Here is a 14,049-nt window from a genome sequence, read left to right on the forward strand (position 1 = left end):
ATGTAACCAGCCAATTTAATATATCAGAATGTGAAGGACCAGGCTGGCTTTGAAAGATGGAATTTAGTTAGTGCTTGAAGAAGATATCACCAAGAAATCCCACAGTTCTAAATCAGACTGGAATGCTGGAAATACAACCTGAAAAAAATCAATAGTAAACCTTGTCTGTAATGGACTCAAATGAGACTTTATTATTTATTTAATATATCTATACAGCCATCCATGTCAAACATATGATTCTGGGCTCCCCATCCGGGGTAGCAGTGTTCCAGGTCTTTTGGCCCCTATGAACATCTGACTTGCCTTGGGAGGGAGTGGGGGTTGCCATGACAGGAAAGATTCTCCTAATTGCTGGACAGACTTGGAACAAGCATTCCTCTTCTGCTTGACCAGATAGGACAGGTAGAAACCACAGGAGAGAGATGGTCCTGTAAGCCAGTGTTTCCCAACCTTGGCAACTTGAAGATATTTGGACTTCAACTCCCAGAATTCCCCAGCCAGCGTTCGCTGGGAAACACTGCTGTAAGCAATCAAGACTATATAATCCATTATACTTGAGCTTGGCAAAGGGACAAGTGGTTTCTTTCGAAGCCGAAAGTTCCATATTCTTGATGGCCCAGCCCTCCTTTCCTTGCCCAGCCTCTTCCTTCTCCATAAATCCAGCCCTGACCTGCAAATAGATGCAAAATTGATAGAAGAAAAGTGGATTGTCGATGTCTGTGTGTGTTTCCCCACTTTTAAGCCTTTTAATCCTTCCTCTCTGCACTATCTATTGTCTACTGTCTACGGAGAGGGGCAGCATACAAATCTAATAAATAATAATAAAATAATAATAATCTATAGAATAAAAAAGAGATATAGAAGGGAGCAGGAAGGTCCTTTCTACCCTAGTCCTGCCGCTTGGCTTGTCCTGATGGAAGCAGGAAGCAAAATGAATTCAAAAAGGCAGCTGACCACCAACCAAGCAGCAGTACCAGCTGCAAGCTGCTGGTGTCCAGAAGGGAGATAGCTATTGGGGGGACAGACCAGCTGCTCTATTTACTCACCTGCTTGCCATTCCAGAAGGCAGGGACCTTTTTACCAATGATGGCCGCTTGCTTGTTTTGGAGAGTAAGGTCACTACACCAGGACTGCCCCAAGGCAGCTGTTTGCAGATATTGCCAAGCACAGTTAAAGATCTGCACCCTTCCTTCCTATATACTAGTGTTTTTCAGGGCTTAGCGCACCAACATCTCTTTATCCTACAGTTCATTTTTCGTGAGAAATGACACAATACAAAGAGGTGTATGAATTGAGTAAATAGAGCCAATTGCAGTACCAGCGCTCCTTCTTTTTGTTTGTCTTGCACATATTTTTGTCTTTCAAACCTGATGAGTTGGGAGGGGGGGAGGTGAGAGGTTATCTTCTGTGCTCCCTCTTGCCCCACACAAGACTCCAAGTAGTAGCCCGTCTCATTGACATGGGGGCAGCGATCAGAGATGTTTGGGTGGTGTAGTCTTAGACAAGCCTCCACCCCTAACCCCACCCAGGGAGATTGGTCTCGATTCAGATACTAAAAAAACGAGTGGGTAGTAGAAGCCATGGAGGCATAGTGGTTAGAGTGCAGTACTTGCAGGCTACTTCTGCTGATCATCAGCTGCCAGCAGTTTGGCAGTTCAAACCTCACCAGGCTCAAGGTTGCCTCAACCTTCGATCCTTCCAAGGTGGGTAAAATGAGGACCCAGATTGCTGAGGGCAATATATGCTGACTCTGTAAACAGCTTAGAGAGGGCTGTGAAGCACTGTGAAGCGGTATATAAGTCTAAATGCTATTGCTAGTAACGGGGGGGGGGCGTGATTTGCATTCTGTAGGCTGGACGCGGGATGCCAAGATTTGGAATAGACCACCCTATATCAAGGAACCTTTCGAGAGATTCGGAGCCGCGGCACCTGGCGTCAGAGGAGGTTATACTCTACCCCTCGAGGCTTGGACTGTCCGGTTCCGAGCTGACCAACACTCCCTATCCGCCCAAGGTAGAGTCAGCCTCCCGCCTCCCGCACTCCTCGGTCCTCAACTCGAGGAGCGTCGAGCCCCTCAGCTTCATTCCCCTCAGCGCCCTTTCGCATCCGCCGAGCCTTGGCTTTTAATTGGCCGGCCAATGGCAAAGCAGCCCAAGAATTTAGCGTGGAGTCGGGCCTTCCTGATTGGCTGGCCGGGAAGTGTCTGGGAGGCTGAGCGTTCCCGGGCAGGACTGCAGTGCACGCCGCCAGCCTTCGCTGCATTGTGCGCTCGTGGGAAAGGGTGGCAAGGCAAGGCAGGCGGTCGGGCAGGTTGGCTGGCGGGGGCCGGCCGGCCGGAGGCGTAGGGGGTCTGTCCGGGCGTCGAGTCGGTGAGTAAAAGGGGTTGTCGTCCGGCGATGGCGCCTTTTTTCTCGTTGCGGGGCTCCCTCCTCTTTTTTCGTCTTTTTAAAAAACCAACCAGAGTGAAGGATGTGGGGGGCGCTCGGCGTTGAATCCCGGACGAGGCTTTTGTTGAGCGCTGCATTCCCAAGCGCGATCCGCAGCAACAGATGCTTTTAAAAAAATTAATTTTTGCCTTCGAGGCATAGTTGGCAGAGCGGGAAGCTTCCTTTCTTTCTGCCGGGCATTGGCTTCCTGCTTGGCAATAGTGTCACTGGCCAAGGGATGATGGCCCAAGGGCTCTGCACCCCCCACCCCACCCCCGGGCGAGGTTTAAAGGTTCGGGGGCAAGTTTGATGCGGCCGATCGGCAGCGAGATGCATTTACACGAGGAATTCTCTCTCTCCCCTCTTTGCCTTTTTTTTAACGGATCGGCGTTTTAAAAGTTAAACCAGGGGGTGGGACGGGAGGAAAACAACTTTTCTTCTCTCCGTGACTGCAGAACATTAATCAAAAGCCCGGAGAAGGATTGAGCAGCGCGGGTTTGAAAACTTAAAAAAAAAAGACACAGAGGTTTAAAGTTTAAAAAAAGGTGGGTCTACTTAACACGTCGTTGTATTCCTGTATTTTATATTCTGTTTATTTCTTATATGCCGCCCAGAATCCTCCGGGAGTGGGGCGGCATATAAATCCAAATAATAATAAATAATAATAATATGTGACCAGCTTTTTTATTCGTAGTCCGTTGGAAATCGCTGTAAACGAACGATCGGGGTTTACTGTTCGCGTGCAGGAGAGCACGGATGAAGTAATTGGGGTTTTAAGCCAGGTTTGGGTCAGTGATGCAATCTTTGCACTACGTTAAGGTTTGCAGAACCTTGTTCAACTTTATTTTAACTCGCGAGCTCATCTGCTGGGTGATATACGGGTATATCCTATATTAATTTATTTTGTTTCAAACGTTTGAAGGGTGTTAATCCCCTCCCCCTAGTAATTCCATCCCTTCTTTCTGGAGTTTAATGGAAGGGAATTTAATCTTTGAAAGCTAATATATATTTGTGTACTGGGGAGAAACAAAAGCAATCAAAATGTTTTTTCCCCCCATAAGCAGTGTTTCAGGCGTAAAGATCATTTCAGGTATGAGTTCCCTGATTTTTATGTAGAGCACACTGCCATCAGATCCCTTTGAGATCTATTACCAGGTGCTGAAAGTGCCAATAACACCCACTTGGAGATTATATCTAATACTGTATATCTATACTGTATATATGTATGTGTGTGTGTGTGTGTATGTATGTATGTATGTATGTATGTACATATGAATGTATGTATGTATGCATATGTATATGTATATCTGAATTTTAAAAATGTTTATTGAAAACTTTAATACCCTAAATCCCATCAGATTTTTGTGTTTCTGCTTGCAAAGTGTTTGTGAAATATTGGGTGTAGAGATTGAAATCTTGTGTGGTGTGCAAAGAGGATGCCCAAATCATCCAATTTAGATTACGGTTATTTATTATATTGATCTTTTGTCATTAGAAACCACCTGCTGTATAAATGTGGGCTATTAAGAGCTCTTGAACCACAAGTTGAGAACAGTGATATAAGGAAAAATCAAAACACAACATTCAAAGCAGAGTCATATATTGTATAGGTAGATTTTTTGCACATTGAGGTGAGAGTAAACACCTTGGACGCTATGAATACACCTGCATAAACCTGAACTACTAGACTTCATTTACATGTGCATTTCCTCATAGAGGCCTACCTTAATGATTTAAACAGATGCTAATTGCCATTAAAATTGCATATGCAATTAATCTCGGTAAAGCTGCATATTCCATCCCGAATTCCAATTTGCCGTGTTTAAATATTTATCAGCATTGGATGTGAAGTTTTATCAAACATCAAAGGTGTATGCTTACAGTAAATGATCAATTCCTTATGTAGGATTATCCAAGAATAATGTCAGACTTCGAATCAGCTGAAGAAGGCAGTTCTTCTTGGCATCTGACAGTATTATTTCCCTCCTGAAAAGAACGAATCGTAGTAGGCTGAATCTTTGTTTTTAAAGATTAATCCTTGGACATAGAAGGATTGGTGCTTATTCACAATCATAGCTTAGCATCTGATGGAATGTGCACCTGCAGAAGCAGAGCGGGAGTTGGTCAACTCAAAGCTTTCCCAGAAAGAGATGTAGTTCAGGCTGGAATGGGAGAGGGGAGAGGAGGTTTGGGGTAGCCCTACCTTAGAATCTCTCGGGTTGTATCCAGTAGGCTAGAGTTTTAATATTTGACTATCCATTAGGTGTGAGCAAACTCAGTTGGTTCTCACTGTCTCATCACTAGGCTTGAGCCTGGCATTTGGATTGCTTTAGATAATGCTTGTTTGTCTATTCATTTAGTGTTACAATTTCATCTCTTGTTGTTTTCTTATGTTCGAAGCCTATTTAAATTTCAACTTGCGGCAGTCCAAATAACTTGCAAAATGATACCATTGGTAAAAATTAGTTTCACAGGAATAACCCATCTGCTGGTACTCTTCCCAAAAGGTTTTTAAAAAAGTCAATTTGGACCAACAATTTGAACCCAGATTCACATGGTTGGGAGAAGGGTGGCATATAAATTAATTAAATAAAGAAAATGTCTTTCGCGCAGCTAAATGGCCGTGGAGACTCAGTGCTCAGTGACTGTACAGGAATAGTTGCATAGCCATTCTGCAAGGTCAAATGGAGCTAAGGTAAGTCCTCAACCTTGACCACATTGCCTCAAGGCTCCTTCTTCATCTCCTATATGTTGTCTGGTGGGGAAGACCTGCATTAGGATAGGAGCTAGAGTTGCCCAGTTGCTGTGGCCTAGAGGTTGAGCTCTTGCCTCACCATTAGGAAGTTGTGAGTTCGATCCTAGGTAGAGGCAGATGTAGGCTCTCCTGCTTGGGCAGCGGGTTGGACTTTAGGTGACCTGCAAGGTCTCTTCCAACTCTGTTATAATCTATTAAGGAGCTCCATTCCAAGATCCCTTCATTCCAGAATACGTGAAGCTTACTTCAGCTGCTGCAAGGATGTAATGAAAGCAGTGGGATGCCATATCTTTTTTTGAGTGGCTAGCTAACACAATCTCACTAGCACAACCTCTTTGTGACACGGGAGCTGAGGATGAGCTATTAAAATAAAATATGTCGAGGATAGATTTTTCAAGCCCTATTTCTCCAAAAACTCTCCTCTACCATCTCTCGTCTGACAGATTTAAGGGAGCTATTACAAAACTGGCATCCTACCACCTGTTCGGTACCATCTGACATCCATATAAAAAACAGGCTGTGTTCAGTGAAGGCGATTTACATTTTGAAGTCCAATCAAGTAATTCAGATGCTTGCAGTCATTACATCCATTTGATTAGCTTGGAAGGTTTGTGGGTAGCATAATGGTTAAGAGTGATGCGTGATGAGTGTATGTCAGATTTGGCAGACTTTTTGGTTTTCAGGATCTGCTTCAGTTTTATAAACAGTCAGAATTAGGTACAGAATTGGGTGGAGGAGGCGAGCTCTGGCTATGTAAGGGAGTGAACTCATTCATTGATTGCATTCCATTTCATATACACTGTGCCAAGTTACGTATGAGTTACTACAGATCAAGGATATTAACAATTACTGCCAATCAGAGGAGGGGGCAGAGAACTGAAGAGACTTTTGATGATTCGTGTTTGAGCATAAGAAACCCTGCCAATATGTTACAAAACATCCAGTGATCCATTTCTAATTCATTTTTTAGAACAGCTTTGGAATTGATTATCATGCTGATGGAACACCATTAATTGGATTCATCAAGGAGCTTGGAAACTGAATTTATGTTTGCAGAATCATGTCTGAGGATGTGGTTCTGTGATTTGCAGCCTTGCTGGAAATGTCCGGCATTATTGAATGTTGTACAAGAATATAATGTTTTCGATAAAACAAGTCTATAAAAATATAGAGTGGTGACTGCGACACCATAGCTTTACAGTTTATGGTGCTGTTGTTGATATAATGTCTCATTTATCAAATAGATTAGAACTTTTATGAATGAAAGTCTGGGTTGAGGAATATAATATGACCCTCAGGAGTTTAGATTTACTCCAGGGCTTGTATGCCCTGGAGCACGTACCTTGTGACATCTTCTTTTGTGTATTTTTGTGCTAATAACAAATCATTTGCATTTCAGCCGATTATCAACTTCTTACTCACTGCAGCTTTATTGATTCTCAAAATCTATCCTAAATTCAGGGTAATCTCTAGAGTGTAAGGCATTTTAGGCAGACATAAATGCACTCTCGTAATCCCTAGGCACCATTGGATGCAATCCAAAGTTTATCCTTATCCACACAATTGAAATTAGAGAGAATTATTCAGTTAACTTTGAAAGACAGTAGGATGTCAAATATTAATGGTCTCTGTCACAGTTTGAACAGGTACAATTTCGAACTATAATATAATCCGACACGTGTTGAGACTCTATTACATCCACGTTAGCCTGCAATTTTTTCATGCAGTGCAGCTTTTTCTAATTCATCCATTTTTGTATGAATTTCAAGTTGAATTTGCATTCTGTGGAATAAATATGTTCTGATCACATTATTAGCTCATGAGATGCGAAAGAAAGTGGTTCTGTTTAAAAATATGGACCAAATAAAATTATCCATCCTAAGTGTTGACAGCCTTTTAAGTTAGCGGAGGGCACCAAGCTTCAAAAGTTGGCTTGACACAGAGATCAAAAACATATGTTATTGTAGATTTCAAAAATCCTGAAGGTATTTGTTCCAAAAATAATTACTGTACTGCTTTCTTCTTCATCCTAGTTTATTTGTTGTGGTTTTGCACTAGTTGTATATCTTAGTTGAGCTTAATTATTCAATGCACAAGGAACATTTAATGGTTAACACATCCTTTGTACTGTATGGTTTGAACAAGACTTACGAACATGAATTCTTTCTGTGAGATCAACCAATAAAAGTAAAGGGAAAAGAACATAACTTGCCTTTTGTTTCCTAGATATATTTCTGTCACTCATATGGTGTCACTGAAATTGTATCATTAATTATGATTATGTGCCATCAAGGCATTGTCCGACCAGCTACATAAATTTTTCCTTAGGACATTCTCTCCCAGTCTGGTCCTTTATGAACATTATATTTTTTAATGGAGAAATTTGAAAAGCTTTGTCTATTTTGTGTTATCGTTGTCATATGTTCTTGAAAATAAAAACGTGTTGGAAAAATATTGTGATTGAAAAATGAAGTCTTTCTGGTGCTGGGAAAAGTAATTTCAGAAAAAAAACCATTGTAATAATTCTCTTGCTTCGTTTCTGTTTCTTAGTAATTTCCAACTTTATTTTCCTACTTAGTTTTTTCAATTGTGGCAGTCTCCAAGGAGAAGTAGAAAATCAACATGTGTTGATTTTAGATTGAACTTGGCCAGAAAAAAACTCATTATCAACCTCCTCCTTTTCTCTATGAACTTTTGGAGGATAAACTTAGAGAATCATGATATTAAAAGGTTGACACTGAAGTCTGATATTATTTTCATTGATTGCATTACATTCAAGTACTTCTATCCTTGCTATATCCATTCTGACTAGGAAAAGAACATGGTAGCTTCCTTCTTCTTTATGTGCTGAATAATAATCACTATGTTCTTCCAAACAAAAATGTTCAAGTCCAGTCCATTCCAGTTCACGTATAATTGATGTTTACCTTTTCTTGTTTTGAGTTTTCCTCTGTTCATGCTTTTTTTACATTCTATGTTCTCACTGTAATTCTGCATCTTTACATTTTTAGACACCCGGAAGGTTTTAATTTTAACCAGTGCTAAACACTAATAATGCTTTGAAACATCATCAACTCCATTTTGTATGGCACCTTAACTGAAGGTATCATCAGGCACTATATAGTCATGTACTTCATATTGTTTATCCTTATAGTTTCCATGGTAAAATACAGGAGTACAGTAGTTTATTACTGCTTTCTTCTCAGTATGTAATCATGCCTTTGCTGTTGTCTCTAAAGTGATCATTTGCCTCCAGCACAGTGAAAGGGCTACCAAAAATTTTACTACCACACTGTGGGCGTGGCTTATGGAGGACACCCTGCATTTTTTTCAACATCTTTCAGTGCAAATTGGGTGCTCTGGGGTGGAGCTTCATTTTCGCTACCCCACTGCATTCCCCCCCTCATCCAGGCAGTAGCCCAACCCTGCTCCAGCATCATTCTGAATCACTACTGCTGAATATATCATGCCTTCTTGCTTGACCCTCACGGCATTAGTGCCTTGACTGGGATAATACAATGTATATGTCATACTCCTTTATTCATCCCACCTAAGAAGGCCTACAAGTACCTCTCCCCAATCAATGATGAGGCAACCCTAGCGAATATTGAAACTGTATACATTATTCCACAAAGTACTAAAGGGTCACCATCAGTGAACTGTTGGACAATATTACTCGGTTTGTCATGTAGATGGTTGAGTGGTTCAGGGTGGAGAATTTGTAGTGGGTGGGACATTTATTCTAATTTTTATTCTATTTTTAAATTTACCTATTCTGATTTTATGTATGGTGGGACTGGTCTCTGGGTGTTACACGACTTTCGTTGCCAATGACAATTCGTTGTTTTTGACAATGACAATAAATTTTATTATTATTATTATTATTATTATTATTATTATTATTATTATTATTATTATTATTATTATTTGGTGGGCTTGCCGTAAATAATCTTGTGATGCATTTATATTATCATTGGACAATGGATAAGGCACCATGGTGCCCCAGTGGTTAGAATGCAGTATTACAGGCTAATTCTGCTGACTGCCAGTAGTTCGATCCTGACCCGCTCAAGGTTGATTCAGGCTTCCATTGTTCTAAGGTCAGTCAAAGTACCCAGATTGTTGGGGATAACATGCTGACTCTGTAAAACCGCTCAGAGAGGGCTATGAAACAGTATATACCGGTTAAGTCCAAGTGTTATTGCTAAGTGCAAATCTGTGTACACTTTACACTTTTTACAGCATGTACACTTACAGCTACTTTATCAAGTAGATCTCTCATGATGGCAGTAGATACTGTGAATGTACTTTTTAATCAACAACATACAATCTGTAACACAACTGGCAAATGTGCCATTTGGCATTAGCAAATTGTTCTGGTATCTCCAGCATATAAACCCAGTCAATTAGCATAAAATATATACATTTTAAAAAAATTATCATGAAATAAATCCTCTAGGCATTCTTAAAGATGTGTTCTGAAGTTTTAGAGTATTTCTGAATGTTATGAGGACTGGGGTTAGAATGTTAAATTCTTTAAAGCTTGTTTGTTTGCGTTCAGTGCCATGCAAAGAAGCCTAAAGGTATAAAAAAGTATTTAAATGCTCAGTTGTTCTGATGCTCAGCCTAAGGCAAGGTTCGACAAACCCAGGCGCCTGGTCGCCAGTGGCGCCTAGAAAATGTTGTCTGGCGCCTAGAAGGGCGCTGCGGTGCCTCTGACCTCTCCGCTCCTGCCCGATGCCGCGGTTTCTGGCGCTCTCCTGCTGGGTCCCAAAGAAGGCAGGCAGGAAGGAGACCTCCATTCTTCGCGCCTTTTTCCCGCCTTCCTTCTTTGGGGCCCAGCAGGAGAGCGCCAGAAACCGCGGCATCGAGCAGGAACCGGGAGGTCGGAGGCACCGGCACGGCAGCGCCCGCCCAGCTGAAGGTTCCCTGTCGTCATCGGCAAGTGTCCTTTGGTTGCCCGGCGGGAGGGCACTGGCGGTGGGAGCGGGGGGGGGGGGGCCGCGGCTGCAGCGGCACAGGCAGTCGCGGGGAGATGGCGGGGGGAGGGGGGGCGGCTAAAGCGGCCCCGGGCACCGTTCCCTGTACGCTTTTCCAGGGGCGCGCAGGGAGCCGCGGCCACTCGCCCGCCTACCGGATTTCCCTCCGCGCGGCTGGGGAGGTGGATTCGCCGCCCCCGCCAGCCCGATCTCCCTCCAGTGGCTGGTGACGTAGTTCTACCGCCCTCGCCAGCCTGATCTCCCTCCGTGGGGGGGTGGGGGGCGACGAACCGACGACCGGGGGCTGTCCGTCCGTGTTGGGTGGTGCAGGGCAGGCACAGGCAGCCCCAGGGGAGAACAAGGGAGGGAGAGAAAGGAAAGAGAGAGTAAGGGAGGGAGAGAAAATTGAATGAAGGAGGGAGAGAAAGAAAGAAAGAGTAAGAAGCAGAAAGGATAGAGAAAAAGGAAGAGAAAGGGAGGGGGAGAAAGGAAAGAGGGAGGAAGGGGGGGAGAGAAAATTGAATGAAGGAGGGAGAGAAAGAAAGAGTAAGAAGTAGAAAGGATAGAGAAAAAGGAAGAGAAAGGGAGGGAGAGAAAGGAAAGAGAGAGAAAGGGAGAGAAAGGGAGGGAGAGAAAATTGAATGAAGGAGGGAGAGAAAGAAAGAGTAAGAAGTAGAAAGGATAGAGAAAAAGGAAGAGAAAGGGAGGGGGAGAAAGGAAAGAGGGAGGAAGGGGGAGAGAAAGAAGATATGAAGGAGGGAGAAAAAGAAAGAGAGATAGGAAGGAAAGAGGGAGAGAAAGGAATGAGAGAGAAAGGGAGGGAGAGAAAGGGAATGAAAGAGGGAGAAGGGGTGAGAGATAGAAAGGATAGACAGAAAGGGAGAGAAAGGAAAGAGAGAAAGGGAGGGAGAGGAAGGAAAGAGATGAGAGAGGAAGGAGGAGACAGAGGGGGTGAAAGCGATGTCAGGTGGAGACTCGGCAAAAAACCAAGTTTGCTTAAAAAAAATTCTGGCTCCTAAATTTTTTGGCTGGCTCCTAGATTCTGAACAACTTTGTCGACCCCTGGCCTAAGGTACTGGACCCATCATTATGCTAGTAAGCTTCCTGAAGATTCACCAGGAATATATTTAACAATCAGCAAGCAAAATATTTGTTTTGACTAGCAGCTGAAAGTAAATTAAGAGAGAAATGATTACCAAGCCCCTGAAAAACTCCAAAGATGAGGAACCCAGAGCAAATTAAATTAATGTGCAAAACATTTTGTGAAATTTCTACCGGTACATGCCCTCTGTTTCTTCAGCTGTGGCAGGCTATAGAACTGTTTGTTTGTTTGTTTGTTTATTGATTGATTGACTGATTGCATTTATATGGTGCTCACTCCAAACGGACCCTGAGCAGCTAACAACAGGTATAAGTACAATATAAGTAAAAAACCAATTTAAAACATCACTAAAATCACATGTATTATAAAACCATACCTGCAACAATCAGTCTTAATTCCATGCCTGCCGGAGAAGCCAGGTTTTAACAGCTTTCCAAAAAACCGGTAGAGAGGGGATAATGCGAATCTCTGGGGGCAGTTGATTCCATAGGGTCGGAGCGGCCACAGAGAAGGCTCTTCCCCGAGGTCCTGCCAACCGACATTGGCGGACGGGACCTGGAGAAGGCCGACTCTGTGAGCCATTACTGGCCGCAATGAGGTATGAGGGAGGAGACGGTCCCGTAAATAGTCTGGCCTTGAGCCATTTAGGGCTTTAAAGGTGATAAGCAACATCTTGACTTGTGCTCGGAGACTGACTGGCAACCAATGCAGCTTGTGTAGAGATGGAGTAATACAGGCATACCGTGGTACACCCGTTATTGCATGCACCACTGCATTTTGCACCAGCTGAAGTCTCTGAACACTCTTCAAAGGTAGCCCCATGAAGAGTGCATTGCAATAGTCAAGATTATTACTGATCAAAACATAAATAATGTAGCTTTTTAATTAATTGGATAAGAATGCTAGTTTCTTCTTAGCTCAAATAGGTTACATACTGATTAAAATATATTGAAGCTAAAAAAAGTAGTAAAAATGAAACATTCAAGTATGAAACATTCAAATATGAAACAATATCAATGGCTTGCCTCAAGCTAAACAAGGAAGGACCAATATAGTTTGTCTTGAAAAGAAATCCAGTGATCAGGGTTTGGCCACAGTAAAGGTCTTGCCCTATGTTCCGATCAATCTATCCTTCTCTGGTAGTAGAATGTAACCAATAAAAAAAGCTTTAAATTACAGGCAGTATTTTCTATATAGTTACCACTTGAAAGAAATATTCTGTAGCTGATTGATGGCATGGAATTTCGACAAGACTGTATCGAGTTTACACTGCTGCACACTGCTGGCTCATATTTAAATGGTTGTCCACTAGGACAGTGTTTCCCAACCTTTTTTGAGCCGCGGCACATTATTAATATTTTCAAAATTCTGGGGAACACTAAAGGGGGGGCGGGGGGCGGGGCTAAAGAAAAGTTTGGACAAAAAAAAAATCTCTTCCTCCATTTCACTCTATTTCTCCCTCCCTCTTTCTCTCTCTTCCTTCCCTTCTTTCTCTCTCTCCATCCCTCTTTCTTTCTTCCTCTTTTTTGCTCTTTCTCTCTCCCTCCTTCTCTCCCTCCATGTCTTTCCCTCTCCCTCCTTCCCCCCTCTCTTTCTCTCTCTTGCTTTCTTTCCCTCTCTTTCTCTTGCTTTCTTTCTCTCTCATTCTCTCTCCCCTCCTTTTTCTCTCTCTCTCTTTCTCTCTCGTTCACCATGCCGGCAACAGAGAGAAAAAGAAAGAGAGAGAGAGAGCTGGAGAGAGAATGGAGGGCGCCGTTGTCTTCGCCTCCGCTCGCCGGCTCTGCAGCTAAGAGGCAACAGCAGCCATCAGCCTCCTCGCCCTCCCAGACGTTCCCAGTGCCCGGCCACGCGCCGCCTCCCGTTAGCCCAGCTGACCTTTCCCTGCTGCCGTTTTCTCTTCATGGCGCAAAGCCACACAGTCCCGGACTCCCGGATCGCTCGCTTTTCCGGCCAGCAAGCGCGGCGCGGCGCTTTCCTGGGCAGATGGCTTTGCTGACCGGAGAAGCGAGCGATCCGGGAGTCCGGGACTGTGTGGCTTTGCGCCATGAAGAGAAAACGGCAGCAGGGAAAGGTCGGTTGGGCTAACGGGAGGCGGCGCGTGGCCGGGCGCTGGGGACGTCTGGGAGGGCGAGGGGAGCCGGCGGGCGGAGGCGAAGACAACGGTGCCTTCCATTCTCTCTCCGGCAGCGAAGGAGAGGGGGCGGATCACGCCCCAAGACAGGAGGCGGCGGCGGAGGAGGAGGAGAGTGGGCGGATCGGGCGGGCAATGGGGCAGGGCAGAGAAGCCAGGGGCGCATTTGGCCAGAGGCACCATGGGGAGGCAGGGGCGGCCGCGGCTCCCTTTACTCCTACTGCCGGACCTCCCCGCCCCTGCCTCCTTTTTCCCGCCTTCCTTCTTTGGGGCCCAGCCGGAAACAGCTGCATCGGGCTGCGAGTGGAAGCTCCAGGTGGGAGGCACTGGCGGTCCGGCACTGGCAGTGCCCCGCCCACCTGGAGCTTCCTGCGGCACACCTGACCATATCTCGCGGCACACTACTGTGCCGCGGCACACCGGTTGGGAAACGCTGCACTAGGACTCCAAGATCCCTCTCACAGTTAAAAGACTGTATCGGATTACAAATATTGTCAAGGCTGTGAGTAAAGGTAATAACGTTGATGTGGTGGTGCATCTTGGCACAAATGATTTGTCCCAGAGAAATGTTAATGGAGTAAAAAGAGATTTCCAATGTCTAAGGGGGGAGCTGGGCAAAATAACTGATTCGGTGACTTTCTCAGAGGTGTTACCAG

The 14,049-nt window shown here is 44.2% G+C and overlaps 1 protein-coding gene across 2 annotated transcripts in view; it reads left to right on the plus strand.

Moving 5' to 3' along the window:
* The first annotated feature begins 2,279 nt into the window (after positions 1–2,279).
* The window catches only part of LYPD6 (LY6/PLAUR domain containing 6), an 87,301-nt gene continuing 75,531 nt past the window's right edge, over positions 2,280–14,049 (plus strand). Inside the window, exon 1 of one of the 2 annotated variants that reach the window (XM_070731508.1) lies at positions 2,280–2,369. The gene's annotated coding sequence lies outside the window, so the exon portion shown is untranslated. Of the gene's footprint in view, positions 2,370–2,887; positions 2,972–14,049 lie in introns of those variants that run through there. The other variant, XM_070731510.1, reaches the window with a different exon arrangement.

This window comes from Erythrolamprus reginae, chromosome 1 (genome assembly GCF_031021105.1).
Source record: "Erythrolamprus reginae isolate rEryReg1 chromosome 1, rEryReg1.hap1, whole genome shotgun sequence".
Taxonomy (NCBI): Eukaryota; Metazoa; Chordata; class Lepidosauria; order Squamata; family Dipsadidae; genus Erythrolamprus; species Erythrolamprus reginae.